The sequence below is a fragment of the Pseudorasbora parva genome, chromosome 25, assembly GCF_024679245.1.
Source record: "Pseudorasbora parva isolate DD20220531a chromosome 25, ASM2467924v1, whole genome shotgun sequence".
In the NCBI taxonomy this organism is placed as follows: Eukaryota; Metazoa; Chordata; class Actinopteri; order Cypriniformes; family Gobionidae; genus Pseudorasbora; species Pseudorasbora parva.
This window is the reverse complement of record NC_090196.1, coordinates 1,320,935-1,338,315: the sequence shown is the minus strand read 5'-3', so window position 1 is coordinate 1,338,315 and position 17,381 is coordinate 1,320,935. Positions and strand designations below refer to the sequence as shown.

At 43.5% G+C, this 17,381-nt stretch overlaps 1 pseudogene; it reads right to left on the bottom strand.

Annotated features, from left to right (window-relative positions):
• Positions 1–14,148: 14,148 nt before the first annotated feature.
• On the bottom strand, positions 14,149–14,265 carry LOC137065621 (5S ribosomal RNA; annotated as a pseudogene).
• Positions 14,266–17,381: the final 3,116 nt, after the last annotated feature.

Here is a 17,381-nt window from a genome sequence, read left to right as displayed (position 1 = left end):
AGCCCAAAAGGGCTCATGTCACACCTCTATTCATCTCTCTGCATTGGCTACCACTCGCTGCCCGGATCAAATTCAAAGCCCTGACTCTTGCTTATGGATCTTCCACAAGCGCAGCACCCGCATACTTCGACTCACTCCTACGACTCTACACCCCCACCAGAAGCCTTTGCTCATTAGCTGAGGTACCATCACAGAGAGGCATGGAATCCCTCTCTAGAACTTTTTCTTTCATTGTTCCTGGTTGGTGGAACGATCTTCCATCCTCCATACGCACGACAGAATCACTTGCTTCATTCAAAAGACAGGTAAAAACTCATCTCTTCCACGAGCACTTAACCTTACATAAAAAAAACGTCTCGGTTACGTATGTAACCCTAGTTCCCTGAGGGAACGAGACGCTGCGTCGAAACGCTGTGAGAACGCCTCTGCGTTAATGCGTCGTGAAGCGCCTGTAGAACCATTCCATCGGAAAAAAGATTGATCGTCGGCGTGATGACGTCATCGACCGGAAGCTATAAAACGTCCGTGAAAACAAACAGGAACTAACTTCTGATAAAGCCTGAAGTAAGTGATCACGGACACGCCGGGAGTATGGCAAAGCGACGCAGCGTCTCGTTCCCTCAGGGAACTAGGGTTACATAAGTAACCGAGACGTTCCCTTTCGGGGAACTCGAGCTGCGTCGAAACGCTGTGAGAACGCTTATACCCACATCGCCATAGGACCAAGTGTCTCGTATGTGTGAAACCGAAGCGCACACGGTTACGAGAGAACCTGCGCCCCAACAGTAGATGCCAGGTCTAGTTCGAAGAACCTGACGAAGGTTAGCGGAGACGACCAACCGGCCGCGTTGCAGATATCGTGGAGGGAAGCCCCCGACAAAAGTGCTTTCGAAGCAGCCATACCCCTGGTAGAATGCGCCCGGACAGCCAGTGGAGACGGCTGCCCGGCCGCCTCGTAAGCAAGTGAGATGGCCTCGACCACCCACTTGCTCATCCTCTGCTTGGATACTGGGGCTTCCTTCTTAGGGGGTCCGAAACAGACAAATAACTGATCAGATTTTCTCCACAGGGCAGCTCTGTGGACATATGTATCCAACGCCCTCACAGGGCACAGCAGATTTAATCTTTCCTGGTCTGACGTCTTGAATGGAGGAGGACAGAAGTCTTAGAGAGTAATGGGGCCCCGTGGGCTCGTAGGAACCTTGGGGACATAACCCGGCCTGGGATGTAGAAAAGCTTTCACCATCCCCGGCGCAAACTCCAAACATGAGGGCCCTACAGACAGGGACTGAATATCTCCTATTCTTTTGAGAGATGAAATGGCCAAAAGAAAGATGGTTTTTAGGGTGAGGAACTTGTCCGAAACCTCCTCTAAAGGTTCGAACGGCGGCCCACTGGCGTTCTCTGCACCATGCTGAGAAAAGTTTCCATTTCAGAGCGTACAGCTTCCTCGTGGATGGAGCTCTGGAGTGAAGGATGGTCTCTACGACCTCGGCCGAGAGACCTTCCTCTATGAGCCTAGCCCCCTCAGAGGCCAGGCCCATAGTTTCCACATCTCCGGGCGTGGGTGCAGGAATCTCCCGCCCGCCTGAGAGAGTAGATCCCTCCTGGTCGGAATCTCCATCGGAGAGCCTTCCAGGAGAGATATTAGGTCCGAAAACCACACTCTGGTCGGCCAGTACGGAGCCACTAGAATTACCTGGGTCCCGTCCCGGCGTACCCTCTCCAGAACTCCTGGAAGCAAGACAATCGGGGGGAAGGCGTACAGGGGTAGCCTCGGCCACTCCTGTACCATGGCATCCAACCCCAGCGGGGCTGGATGGGTCAGAGAAAACCACTGCGGGCAGTGGGAATTCTCCGCCGAAGCAAATAGGTCTATTTCTGCTCTCCCATAAACCTTCCACAGGAGCTCCCCCACCTCTGGGTGGAGTCTCCATTCCCCGGGCCTCGGCCCCTGCCTCGACAGGCTGTCTGCTTCCTGATTCAGGACCCCCGGGATATATACTGCCCTGATTGACAGCAATTTCCCTTGGGCCCACAGGAGGATCCGATGTGCCAATTTGTCCAACGGACGGGACCTCAGACCCCCCTGATGATTTATATAGGCGACCACCGATGTGTTGTCTGACCTGACTAGCACATGGTGGCCCCTGAGGTCGGGCAGGAACTGTTTCAATGCCAGAAACACTGCGAGCATCTCTAGCCGATTTATGTGCCAGTGCCCCTGATGTTCCTGCCATAGACCCTGGGATGAGCGACCACTCATGGTCGCCCCCCAGCCCGTGAGAGAGGCATCTGTCATTAGTGTTACGCGACGAACATGAGCCCCTAACACGGGACCCTGAGATAAAACCCCCGGGTTTTTCCACATGACCAGAGCACGTAGGCATCGCCGCGTGACTGTGATCGTGCGGAGCGGATTTCCCCTCGGGGAGAATCCCTTTGTTTTGAGCCACCACTGCAGTGGCCTCATGTACAGTAGGCCAAGGGGTAAAACGTTGGACGCTGCTGCCATGAGACCTAACAGTTTCTGGAACTGTTTCACAGTGACGGCTTCTGTTCTTTGACTGCTGCCATGATCAATGCTATGCGTGTTGGCGATAATTGCGCCCGCATTATTACCGAATCCCAGTTCACACCTAGAAAAGTGGTTCTCTGAGCCGGAGAAAGCACACTCTTCTTGGCGTTCAGCCTCAACCCCAATTTCGACATATGCGCGAGAACAGCATCTCGATGCTGAACTGCCATCTGCTCTGTATTCGCTAGAATCAGCCAGTCGTCGATATAATTCAGTATGCGGATGCTCTGCAGACGCAACGGCGCCAGAGCTGCATCCACACACTTGGTGAATGTGCGGGGTGACAGTGCTAGACCGAAAGGAAGTACTCGATATTGGTATGCCTCTCCCCTGAAGGCAAACCTGAGGAACTTCCTGTGATGTGGAAGGATGGAGACATGAAAATACGCATCTTTGAGGTCTATGGTGACAAACCAATCCTCTAGTTTGATCTGCGATACAATCTGTCTGAGTGTGAGCATCTTGAACTTGAGCTTGGCCACCGAGCGATTTAGTAGACGCAGATCTAATATCGGGCGTAAGCCCCCATCCTTCTTCAGCACGATGAAGTAACGGCTGTAAAACCCAGACTCCCTGCTGGGAGGGGGAACCCTCTCTATAGCCCCTTTTTGCAGGAGTGTCTGTACTTCCTGTGCCATTACCAGAGCCTGCTCCGGGCCCACCTCTGTAGGTAGGACACCGCTGAAAGGAGGTGGCCGACTTTTGAATTGAATGGCGTACCCCCTTTCTATTATCTGCAGGACCCAACGAGATATATTTGATAGACGTTTCCACTCGTCTAGAAAATCTGTTAATATATGTGGAATATTTAACAAAAAGGGTGGAAAAACTCTTGTAATAGACAGACAAAAACACCAAATAGACAGACAGGTTCACACAGATCGCTTGCTGAAGGCTCAGAAGCTAGTTCCTGTTTGTTTTCACGGACGTTTTATAGCTTCCGGTCGATGACGTCATCACGCCGACGATCGATCTTTTTTCCGATGGAATGGTTCTACAGGCGCTTCACGACGCATTAATGCAGAGGCGTTCTCACAGCGTTTCGACGCAGCTCGAGTTCCCCGAAAGGGAACCCTCTTTCCTCCTCTATTTCTCCTTTCTTCTTCCCTTTGCTGGTTTTTGCTACTCTGAGCGGTATACAAATCTTGGTATTTAGGGCACTTTTTGTGTTTCGTTGTCTCTTCTTGACGGATCGCTTCCTGTTCTCCTGAGTTGTAAGTGGCTTTGGATATAAGCGTCTGCTAAATGCATAAATGTAAATGTAAAATGTAAGAAATTTGTTTCTGGAACTGTAATATACTGTAATCATCTCTCTCTTTCTGTAATAGGTCAGACACCAACTAGTTCAGCACCACGGACGGGTAATTATACACCTTTGAATTAGAACAAATCTGGTGGTAATCTTGGGAAAAGTCATTCAAAAGCTATAAGTATATTTAGCTTCATTTAGAATTTTGTAACTTTGTCTGGGAAAGATCATGCACAGGATGAAATCCATTTCTGGAACTGTAATAGACTGTAATCATCTCTCTCTCTCTCTCTCTCTCTCTCTCTCTCTCTCTCTCTCTCTCTCTCTCTCTCTCTCTCTCTCTCTCTCTCTGTAATAGGCCAGACACCAACAAGTTCAGCACCACGGACGGGTAATTATATACCTTTGCATTAATCAATCAATCAATCAACTTTATTTATATAGCGCTTTTACGATCACAATTGTGTCAAAGCAGCTTCACAGTGTCAAACAGGATAATATTGCAACAAAATTAGATTTGGCTGTACAGTCGTTCTGGAGAAAACAGTGATGTTATCAGCTTATTTTCATTTATCATATAGTGAAGAACATTAGAACTGGTGGTAATCTTGGGAAAAGTCAATCAAAAGCTATAAGTACATTTAGCTTCATTTAGAAATTTGTAACTTTGTCTGGGAAAGAACATACAAATGAAGAAATTTGTTTCTGGAACTATAGTAAACTGTAATCATGTCTCTATCTGTAATAGGCCAGACACCAACTAGTGCAGCACCACAGACAGGTAATTATACACCTTTGAATTAGAACCAGATCTGGTGGTGATCTTGGGAAAAGTCAATCAGAGCTATGAATGAATTTAGCTTAAAATATAAGTTTGTAACTTTGTCTGGGTAAGACCATGAAAATGAAGAAATCCATTTCTGGTACTGTAATAGACTGTAATAGACTGTAATCATCTCTCTCTTTCTATAATAGGCCAGAAACCAACTAGTGCAGCACCACGCACGGGTAATTATACACCTTTGCATTAGAACACAATAATAATAATAATAATAATAGATTTTATTTATAATGCACTTTTCATTCCGAAGAATCTCAATGTGCAACAAAGGGGGGAAAAAATAACAAAAAAATGAATAACAAGTAAAAATATAGAATACTACAAACAATCAACCAACACAAAAAACAGAACAGAAACACAGCTGATGGTGAACAGAAACAGAGCTGATGGTGAACAGAAACAGAGCTGATGGTGAACAGAAACAGAGCTGATGGTGAACAGAAAACAGCTGATGGTGGAAGTCTCTGTTAGCTCCGCAGCACACTGTGGTCCACTCCATGTTTCAGATTTCCCCCAGCGGCAGTGTGTCCCGATGACATCGTTGAGGCACGACAGCTGAAGACCAGATGATGGGTCTCCATGACGATTCAAACGATGGGGATCGCCGCAGCACCATGCAGGAGGCAGAACATTTTTCCGGTCACTTCTGTGGACACAGCGGGGTCGGCGCAGAAGTCCAAGCCGCTCCACAGCCGCAATGCAGGACGGAACAGCGGCGCAGCCGAGAAGCGGAACATCCCAACATCATGCCGGACGCCGATGACGAGAGCCCGGATGACGCTAGCCCGGTGCAAACTTCAGCCACCATGCAGCTTAAGCCCAAGGGAGACCACCAGTCAGCAGCTGCGGCGAGAAACATCAAATGTCCTCCAAACCAGAACCAACCGCAGCAATTCAAACATAAACATTAGAGAAGCGGTGGAAAACGGTGAAGAGACGAACAACGTCCTCTCAGTGGCTGCCAGCAATCAGTAACAGTCCCAATTGTAGCTCTGACTGTTAGACTAGTCACAAACATAAGGAAATAAAATAAAATCTAAATCTAATAGTACATTAACATGATTTGTGGGTGGAGAAGCGGCGAACAGACAACGCCAGCGTCCTCTCCCCCACGTTGCCTAGCAACCTCCTCACATCTGGTGGTGATCTTGGGAAAAGTCAATCAAAAGCTATGAGTACATTTAGCTTCATTTAGAACTTCGTAACTTTGTCTGGGAAAGACCATGCAAAGGATGAAATCCATTTCTGGAACTGTTATAGACTGTAATCATCTCTCTCTCTTTCTATAATAGGCCAGACACCAACTAGTGCAGCACCACGGACAGGTAATTATACACCTTTGCATTAGAACCAGATCTGGAGGTGATCTTGAGAAAAGTCAATTAAAGCTATGAGTACATGTAGCTTAATTTAGGACTTTGTAACTTTTTTAATGGAAAAGAACATGCAAATGACGAAATTTGTTTCTGAAACTGTAATATACTGTAATCATCTCTCTCTTTCTGTAATAGGCCAGACACCAACTAGTTCAGCACCACGGACGGGTAATTATACACCTTTAAATTAGAACCAGATCTGGAGGTGATCTTGGGAAAAGTAAATTAAAGCTATGAGTGCATTTAGCTTCATTTAGAACTTTGTAACTTTGTCTGGTTAAGACCATGGAAAGGAAGAAATCCATTTTTGGAACTGAAATAGATTGTAATCATCTCTCTTTCTGTAATAGGCCAGACACCAACTAGTGCTGCACCACAGACAGGTAATTATACATTAATAATTACATAATTATATAACCTTTGAATTAGAACCAAATCTGGAGGTGATCTTGGGAAAAGTCAATCAGAGCTATGAATGAATTTAGCTTAATTTAGAACATTATAACTTTGTCTGGGAAATTCACCATGCAAATGAAGAAATCCATTTCTGGAACTGTAATAGACTGTAATCATCTCTCTCTTTCTATAATAGGCCAGAAACCAACTAGTGCAGCACCACGTACGGGTAATTATACACCTTTGAATTAGACCAAATCTGGTGGTAATCTTCGGAAAAATCAATCAAAAGCTATAAGTTTACATACATTTAGTAGATACATTTAGCTTCATTTAGAACTTCATAACTTTGTCTGGGAAAGATCATGCAAAGGATGAAATCCATTTCTGGAACTGTTATTGTCATGAAACAGAAGCGGATTCAATAGCGAGTGCAATACAAGATCTTTATTTTCTCAGAGCACAGATAGCAGATATGAAGGAGGTCAGACGTTAGGCTGGTTCCATCTTATATCACCACAGTCAGTAATTTGTTAGTCAGACAATGTAGACAGGCTTTTAACACAAACAGAATCCACGAGAACAGCAAACACCGGATAAATTGGGAGGAGAACAGGTCATGACCATGGAACAACATCAAACAATCTGACAAAGACAGGGTGGTTAGCAAGCCATAATGTAGACCCGGTAATCAGGTGCAGCAGGTGGTGGTGGTGATCTGATAAACAGGTAATCAGAAACCATGTCTCCCACTTACTCTCCACCCACACACACACACACACACACACACAGACAGAATGAACCAATGAATTCATGAACGGTGACAGTACCCCCTCCCCTAGCAGCGCCGACACAGTGACTACGTTTACATGGACAGCAGTAATCTAATTATTGACCTTATTCTAAATAAGACAATATTCTGATTAAGGTGTTTACATGAGTTGCTTTTAGAGTACTTCCTGTTTTACATGTGATAGAACATAGATCGATTATGGCACGTCATTACGTCGCCATGCCACGCTATGGTCTCCAACATCCAATCATAGCGTGACTTTGGCAGGTCTGTTAATTTAATGGGCTCAGGAAACCCGCTAACTTCACCTGCGGGTGTCGCTGTTGGACAGGGTTACTTTAGATTATGAAGTATAAAAAACATGCGTTTTTATAATGTTTTATATATATTTATGTTGATTTATTTTTGTAATATTATGTATTGTCTCTTTCTGTTCTTTTGAAGAGACACTGCCCCTCTTTCCTCATTATTGACCTCCTACATTTATAATAATAGCTTTGATTAATGATGAAAAAGGTTTAAAACTCGTGACTGTTTGGATTGTTTTTCCTGCCGTCAAGCCACAGGCGTTCACTGAATGACCCATCTGGTTCGCGATTACAGATACAAAATTATTGTATTTTACTTTTACAATGAGCATAATAATTACAACAAAAATAAAAATATAGAGAGAGGACGCAGTTTTCAGAACGAACAGTCAAGTAAAACACACACCGCCCATAGCAACACGTTATAGCAACGACATTTCAGACTGACAGATACGATAAAGATAAACGGGACTTTTCCGCCATTTGTTACTGGTTTGTAGACCTTGTTATATTAATTGTAATTCCAATTATGTTTTATTGGCCACAATATTATCGATGATTGTTGAAAGGGGCACTTTTGATTAATTTTCAAAAAGGGCAGAGGCTCGAACCCACAAAGCCCCCCCTCTGCACTCCTCTGTTGTGCGTAACGTTATGTGTCCTGTCACAAAATGCGGCGAAATCTCCGACACGACATTAATAGTTGGATTAAGGTGTGTACATGTCTCCGATAATGTGACTAAAATAGGCATACTCCACATGTCTTAATCCGATTTATGTTTAGTTAGATTATGACTTTAATCAGATTAAGTTAATTAGAAATCGCTGTCTACATGGTAGCCTCTTAATCAGAGTATTGTCTTAATCAGATTTATATCAGAGTATTGTTGTCCATGTAAACGTAGTCAGTGACACAGTGCTACAGTGTGTTAAAGGCCAGTCTAAATAAATGTGTTTTTAACCTGGACTTGAACAGGGCCAGGTCAGTAAGAGCATGCAGGTCTACAGGTAAAGTGTTCTAAAGTGTTGGAGCAACAAAAGCAAATGAACGATCGCCCCACTGCTTGTACCGGGACCTCGGAACAACTAGCCTTTGTTTGGACGGTGGACACTTAAAATCTCTGAAAAAAAAAGGTGGCGCAAGGCCATTAAGAGCTTTAAAGGCAAACATTAAAATATTAAAAACGAACTGGGAGCCAGTGGAGAGAACAGAGAACTGGGCTAATGTGGCTGTGTCTAGATGTATTGGTTAGAAGGCGAGCATCTGCATTCTGTACCAGTTGGAGACGATGGAGTGAAGACTGTGTGATGCCAATGTAGAGTGCGTTACAGTAATCAATGTGTGAGCTGATAAAAGCATGAATTGCCTTTTCTAGATCACTGTGGCACAGAAAAGGCTTTACTTTGGATAAAAGTTGCAGCTGGAAAAAGCTTGCTTTTACTATAGAGTTAATTTGTTTTTTAAAATTCAGATGTCAAAAATCAGCCCCAGATTCTTTATTGCCTCACTAACTTGAGGGGTTGTGTTTGATGATGTATCAGGGTGTAAAACAGAGGAACCAAAAATAATGTATTCCTTTTTACTCTCATTCAGATGAAGAAAGTTTCGTGAAAGCCATTGTTTATTATCAGACAGGCAACTATGCAAGGAGTCTAGAGCTGAACCATCATTTGGAAGCACAGGCATATAGACCTGGAGGTCTTTAGGTGGAAAGAAAGATTGTGCTTGGCAATGATGGAACCAAGAGGCAATATGTACAGTGAAAATAGAACAGGGCCAAGAATGGATCCTTGTGGCACTCCAGAGGACAGAGGAGCAGCAAAAATTAATCGATCATAACAGAAAAGCTCCTGTTGTTCAAGTAGGAGCAAAACCACTGCAGGACTGAACACTTGAGAACGACCTGTTGAGCAAGGCGGGCGATAAGGACTGAATGGTCCACAGTGTCAAAAACTGCTGTTAGATCCAGCATCACCAACAGCACAGATCTTTTGGCATCAAGGGATAAAAGGATGTCGTTGTGGACTTTCAGCAGCACAGAGTTATGCAGTGCTATGTCGTGACCAGATTGAAACTTTTCTAAAATCGAGTTATTTTCTAAAAAAAGGCTGTAACTGTGATAGAACAACTTTTTCTAGGACCTTTGATAAAAATGGTCAAAGAGAGACAGGTCTAAAATTAGACAAAATGTCGGGATCCAGGTTGTTGTTTTTTAGAAGATGGTTGGGACAATCCCTGAGTGGAGAACCCCGTTAATGAGCGAGAGGACGCATGGCCCGACAGTATCAAAGACCTGTTTGAGCACCTTGGTTGGAATAATATCGAGGGGGCAGTTGGTGGGCGACATCCCCTGCACCACTTCAGAAAGGAGTGATAAAGACACAGGTTTAAATCGTTCAAACACTGCAGGGGAGACACTGCAGGGAAGAGGATAAAACTTGCTACATTCGATTACGATCTACTTGGTAACCATGTGTTAATTACCCCTAGGTTCATTTCTCACCGGAGATGTCCTTTAATCAGGGAGGGGGCTAGAATACCGGGGGAATTGCCCATTACAAGGAAAAACTAAGGCACGCAGGTTTGATTACGGATGAGTCAAGACGTGAAACAGAAATAAAGCACAAAATGTTTTACTTTATCAGAACCATCAAATAATATAGAACAATAAACAAATACAATATTCATACACAATTATATCTCTCGAAACCTTCAACAAGGCAATGTACAGTCCCAGCCAACACGTGTATGTGGGGCCCACATGGGTTAAACATGGGCTACAGGGGTACAGAGTGGGCATGTGCTCGAAATGGGCATTTTATCTGGGGCCCACTTGGTTGAACCAGCTGGGCTCCCCATGTGGGACCTACTTGGTTCACTAATGGAAAATTAGTACATGGGTTGAAAATGGGCTACTCAGTGGTCTAACTCATTCACAGTCAAGACAAGTGTAAACACAGTAAATTCCAAAGGTTGATTATATGGGTAGACAGTACACAAATATCACCTTTGAAATAAATTTGTATTGTTATTTTGACACTTAAACACAATGTGACTTCAATCTAATCAAAGTCTTAAAAGGCCAGGACAATTGCAATTTTACTAAATATTCTGCCATATAGTGGTAACAGGCATCAAGAGCAGAGAAAAAGGCAAAAAAAGTTTATTTTGTGATCGCAGAACAGCGGCATGAATAGGGTTGGGAATCGTGAGTAATTTTCCGGTTCCGGTTCCAGTTCCGGTTCCGATTCCGCCTAACGATTCCGGTTCCGATTCCGGTTCCATTAAAATTATTAAACAAATAGTGGTAAAGGAAAAAGGCACAATACGCAACTTTAAACAATCCTTTTTTGTGTTTATTACTTGCTCTCAAATGAATTTACAGGTTGGCAATGTCAACAAAAAAAAGTCCTGTACTATACATATATTACAGGATTAATCGAGCCATATGGAATTTATGGAAATTAAAATTAACATGTTCAAATTTACACCTCTGAACTTATTACATTTTCTCTCTCTGTTTTAGTTAACCGATGACCGTTTGACCCATGGTTGATCAACGTTAAAAGTTGTCGGTTGTCGGTTTAAAAAAAAAGTGATCTCTAAATTAGGCTATTATAGACAGTGGACTAAACGCTACTACAGTTAGCCGTCTCATTCCAAAATCTTTTTGTGTGAAGTGAAAATATCCTTCGCACTCAATTTTTCATAACTCTCCTGTTTGTATTTAATAAACCAATAAAAACATTTGGCGCGAGGTTGCAGCGTTTGTGTGCTCACAAGGTTTGCAAAAAGTAAACAGGCTAAAACACTCGAGGCTAGAGCCAGAGCAGACAACAGTATGAAGTGTGCATTCCGCATAAGATGGGCTTACATTTGGAATTATATTACATCGATATTTCAGTGGTAACACATAAGGTGTTGATCGTCTTTCTGTATTATTGTTAGCACTAACTTACCTCGAACTAAAGAGGCGTCTCTTCAGAGCTGTCATTTTCTTAAATGAGCCGCGGCAATGTTTCAAATGAACTTCTAACGCTAGACAAATGCCTTTATTTTCAACGCGATCAGCTTGTACCCAAACCATTTCGAAACTAATGAGCCATTGTCCTCAGATTACAAACAAGCTCCTCAGCGCCGCGTTTGCGGGACTCGCGCTGTGGGGGATTTTAAAAAAGTGACATGAGGGGAAGGGAGGTGGCAGCGCTAAGACAGTGTGAGTGTGTGAGTGTGTGAGTGTGTGTGTGTGTGTGTGTGTGTGTGTGTGTGTGTGTGTGTGTGTGTGTGTGTGTGTGTGTGTGTGTGTGTGTGTGTGTGTGTGAGAGAGAGAGAGAGAGACAGAGAGAGCGAGAGCACGGCTCGCGGCTCGCGGCTATACTCCCAGCGCTTGGCACACACTTGCACCAGAACCGTTTTCGGAACCGACACTCAGGAATTTTGCGCGGTTCCAGTATTTTTCAAAAATCAGTATCGGTTCTGCATAAGAACCAGTTCTCGGTTCCCAACCCTAGCCATGAAAGAACCATTTTAGCTCTAAAAGTTTGCACATTGAGTGAAATATTTCCATTCTTAAATGTTTAATTTTCCATAGCTCTTTAATAAATGTTTATTTTTTTCACAGAACAACTAGTTTCCACTGAGCAATGAGATCTGAGGAGCTTTATCCATCTCCTCACTCAGCTGCCTGCGCTTTTTTCCTTTTTATTTTGTGCTAATTTAAATAACAAATGCAAACAAAAGATATTCAATATACAGGTCCTTCTAAAAAAATTAGCATATTGGGATAAAGTTCATTATTTTCCATAGTGTAATGATAAAAATTTAACATTCACATATTTTAGATTCATTGCACACCAACTGAAATATTTCAGGTCTTTTATTGTTTAGATCCTGATGGTTTTGGCAGCTCGTGAAAAATTCCTGTCTCAAAAAATGTGCATATCATGAAAAGGTTCTCTAAACGAGCTATAAACCTAATCATCTTTATCAACTAATTAACTCTAAACACCTGCAAAAGATTCCTGAGGCTTTTAAAAACTCCCAGCTTGGTTCATTACTCAAAAACCGCAATCATGGGTAAGACTGCCGACCTGACTGCTGTCCAGAAGACCATCATTGACACCCTCAAGCGAGAGGGGAAGACACAGAAAGACATTTCTGAACGAATAGGCTGTTCCCAGAGTGCTGTATCAAGGCACCTCAGTGGGAAGTCTGTGGGAAGGAAAAAGTGTGGCAAAAAAGGCTGCACAACGAGAAGAGGTGAGCGGACCCTGAGGAAGATTGTGGAGAAGGACCGATTCCAGACCTTAGGGGACCTGCGGAAGCAGTGGACTGAGTCTGGAGTAGAAACATCCAGAGCCACCGTGCACAGGCATGTGCAGGAAATGGGCTACAGGTGCCGCATTCCCCAGGTCAAGCCACTTTTGGGCTACAGAGAAGCAGCACTGGACTGTTGCTCAGTGGTCCAAAGTACTTTTTTCGGATGAAAGCAAATTTTGCATGTCATTCGGAAATCAAGGTGCCAGAGTCTGGAGGAAGACTGGGGAGAAGGAAATGCCAAAATGCCTGAAGTCCAGTGTCAAGTACCCACAGTCAGTGATGGTCTGGGGTGCCATGTCAGCTGCTGGTGTTGGTCCGCTGTGTTTTATCAAGGGCAGGGTCAATGCAGCTAGCTAGCAGGAGATTTTGGAGCACTTCATGCTTCCATCTGCTGAAAAGCTTTATGGAGAGGAAGTTTTGGTTTTTCAGCACAACCTGCCACATGCCTCCTGGGCCTCCAGAACACCTCAGCAGTGCCACAGGCTGATCGCCTCCATGCCACGCCGCATTGAAGCAGTCATTTCTGCTAAAGGATTCCCCACCAAGTATTGAGTGCATAACATGATTATTTGAAGGTTGACTTTTTTTGTATTAAAAACACTTTTCTTTTATTGGTCGGATGAAATATCCAAAACATTTTAGCTGTATGCCAAAATCATCAGTATTAAAACAATAAAAGACCTGGGATATTTCAGTTGGTGTGCAATGAATCTAAAATATATGAAATTGTAATTTTTATCATTGCATTATGGAAAATAATGAACTTTGTCACAATATGCTACTTTTTTTATAAGGACGTGTAGTAACACTTTAGAGCAGTGGTTTTCACACCTGCCCTAGAGGCACACCGGCCCTGCGTCTCCCTCATAATAATAATTTGTTACATTCATATAGCGCTTTTCTAGGCACTCAAAGCGCTTTTACATAGAAGGGGGAATCTCCTCAACCACCACTAATGTGCAGCACCAACCTGGATGATGCGACAGCAGCCATATTGCGCAAGAAAACACAAGCTTTTGGTGGAGAGGAGAATGAAGTGATGAAGCCAATCATTATATATGGGGATTATTAGGAGGCCATGATGGACAGGGGCCAATGGGCAAATTTGGCCAGGATGCCGGGGTTACACCCTTACTCTTTATCGAAGGACATCCTGGGATTTTTAACGACCACAGAGAGTCAGGACCTCGGTTTAACGTCTCATCCAAAGGACTGAGCTCTTTGACAGTATAGTGTCCCCATCACTATACTGGGGTGAGCACCCCCTGCTGGCCTCACTAACACCTCTACCAGCAGCAACCTGGTTTTCCCAGTTGGTCTCCCATCCAGGTACTGACCAGGCTCAGCCCTGCTTAGCTTCAGTGGTAAACCAGTCTTGGACTACAGGGTGATATGGCTGCTGGTCATATTTATCACACCTGATTCAACTCATCAGCTCTTTAGTAGAGACTGCAAGAACTAAATTGGTGTGTCTGATAATGGAGACATACAAAATGTGCAGGGCTGGGGTGCCTCCAGGACAGGTTTGAAAACCACTGCTTTAGAGTACTGTTCCAAATCATTTGTAATGTCTTTAGGAGGATTTGGATATACTGAGTCCTTATAATTAGGTTACACCAGGATCTTCACTTTATAATTAATTATATAATTTTGTATGTCTCCCTCATCTATCACACCTGATTCAACTCATGAGCTAATAAGTAGAGGCTGCAAAACCTGGGCATGTCAGATATAGGGAGACATACAAAATCTGCAGGGCTGGGGGTACTCTAAGGCCACGTTCACACTGCAGGCAAAAGTGGCCCAAATCTAATTTTTTGGGGGGTCAAGTGACCAGGTCAGACAGTAGTGTGAACACTCAAATCTAGCCCAGATCTGATTTTTTCAAATCAGATTCAGACCACATACATATGTGGTCCTGAATCAGACCCAGATCTGATTTTTTTCCAATGCGGCCGCAGTGTGAACAACCAAAGCAGATTTGATGCGGATATGATGCGTATTTTACGTAAATCTATGTCGACATTTGTCACAATTATGCACCAGCGAGTTAGCCCATGGAGAACAGCGATGGAGCAAGTCAGTGTAGGGAGAGTGAGGTGTTAAACCTAATTTGTATATGGGGAGATACTTCAGTTCAAGCAAAACTAGAAGGATCCTTCCGTAACCGCTCCGTTTTTGAAAGCACACGAAATGGAAGAACGGGGACACAGAAAAACGTGGCTTCAGTGCCAAAGGAAGGTGACAAAAGGCCAAAATAACCAATTTAGCTCTCTTTCTTTTCATTCTTCTCCTCTTCAGCACCTGCTCATTTTAATGTTATGGCCTCCATTACACAAACATGTTTAAATAAAAGCGAAAATGCTTACTTCCTCCAGAACCTCCCGAACTTTAGTGCAACATCGTGCTGCATCTGATGTCATTAATATTGTTCTTTTGCACATGCGGGTTAGTTTGAAACCTGAAACAGTTCACACTCGAATCAGATTTAGGCCACATTTTAAAAGGTAATGTGAGCAGCCAAACAATCAGATCTGAGCAAAAAATCAGAATTGAGCATTAGGACTTGCGGTGTGAACGGGGCCTAAGACCGGTTTGACGCCATAACCATGTATTTTACAACACACCTGCTTGTGATTCTTATTAAGTGGGATCATTTTTTTAGGATTCTTTAAATGAAGTCTCTGAGATCCTGACATCTTGGACTTCTGGAGACTCCAGGTAGGTTGCAGTTCTGTAAAATTGTGGTACTGGAGACTAAAGGGTTTCTGATGGTCTCACCCTTAATTCTTCACCTTAATTCTTAATTATTTGGCAGTTAGTATGTGTCGTTTCTTCGCCATCTGTTTTTTTTCTGTCCCTTCTCAGTATTTAATCTAGATCAACTTGACGTGGGGTACCAAAAGGCTTTAACTATGAAAAAGGCAATAAAAAAGTGGCACAATGGTTGATTCATTTGTTTGGTCTTTTTCAAAGGGCTGTTGGGAGAGCGCTGACTGACAGAGGAGTGAGGAGCTGCACTGTTTGTCTTTGATTTGTTTGTGAAATACATTTGTCTTAGACTATACTTTTTGATACTTTTGTATTATAAAGTTGTAAATGTAGTAAGTCATTTTCAAATACTTCCAAATGGATCTTGCATGATAAACTAAAGCATGAAATACTGGTTTCTGTTCATTGAATACCTTTAACATGTTTGTGTAGTTAGTGGATAACATGTCATGTTATTATTTAGGGTTTTACTATAAGATAACCCAAACAGAAAATATGGTAACCTATATATAATCATAATCTCTATATACCTGTTGTGGCCCATAAGAGCCCTACATAACACCTATCTTGGTCCCGTCATCAACCCATATGGGTAGTCCCATGTAGGCCCCAAATAGGTGCTACCTGGGCTACCTATATGGGCCAGGTATGAGCCCATCATCAAGCCATCCGGGCTAACCCATGTAGGCCCCAAATGGGTGTTACCTTGGTTAATTATTGTGTTAGCCTATCAAGAGACCCAACATTAACCCATCTGGGCTAATCCATGTGGGGACTCAGGTGGGCCCCAGATATCAGCCCATATGCAATCCCTTTGGGCCCCACATGGGCGTGTTGGCTGGGGTATTTAGTTGAAGTGCAATATTTTGCGGCCCACCAAACTACCGCTTGGCTGATACTCCTCGGTGTCTGTCACTGAAACACGTACAATGTCAACAGTATAAAGCAGGCCCGATTCCTGAACACTCAATAGTCCACAGGTGCAAAACAGCCGATCTGGCAGCTGGTCAAACAAGGTGCTGCATAAAGAAGTCCTCTGCACCACACTGCTCCATGGGAGGCAGTAATGACAATATATGAGCATGCAGACACAGAAGCCCCAATGCCAAACCCACTGCAACATCTCAGTGCCTCTGCCTCCACCTACGTGGTTAACGGTTTGAATGTCCTGCGTTACACAGGAAACTTCAAGGCATTAAAATCAAGTACAATTACGGGATGCAAACAAGGTGCCACAGGATTTCTCTGTCCACATGCACAAACACACCCACACCTTGCCAGAAATCTGATGACGTAACTCGTGACTATGAAACGCACATATCTTTAACGCCAACCACAGCCTTTATAGGCCAAATAAAACATGTGAGCAGCACATGCCCCCATCACTCCACCAACCTTTAAAGAAAAATATCACTATTGGCTACACATGCAAATTAACAAAACCATTTCTGGAACTGTAATAGAATGTAATCATCTCTCTCTTTCTGTAATAGGCCAGACACCAACTAGTGCAGCACCACGGACAGGTAATTATATACCTTTGAATTAGAACCAGATCTGGTGGTGATTTTGGTAAAAGTCCATCAAATCTATGAGTACATTTAGCTTTATTTAGAAATTTGAAATTTTGTCTAGGAAAGACCATGCAAAGGAATAAATCCATTTCCCGAACTGTAATGGACTCTAATCATCGCTCTCTTTCTGTAATAGGCCAGACACGAACTAGTACAGCACCACGGACAGGTAAT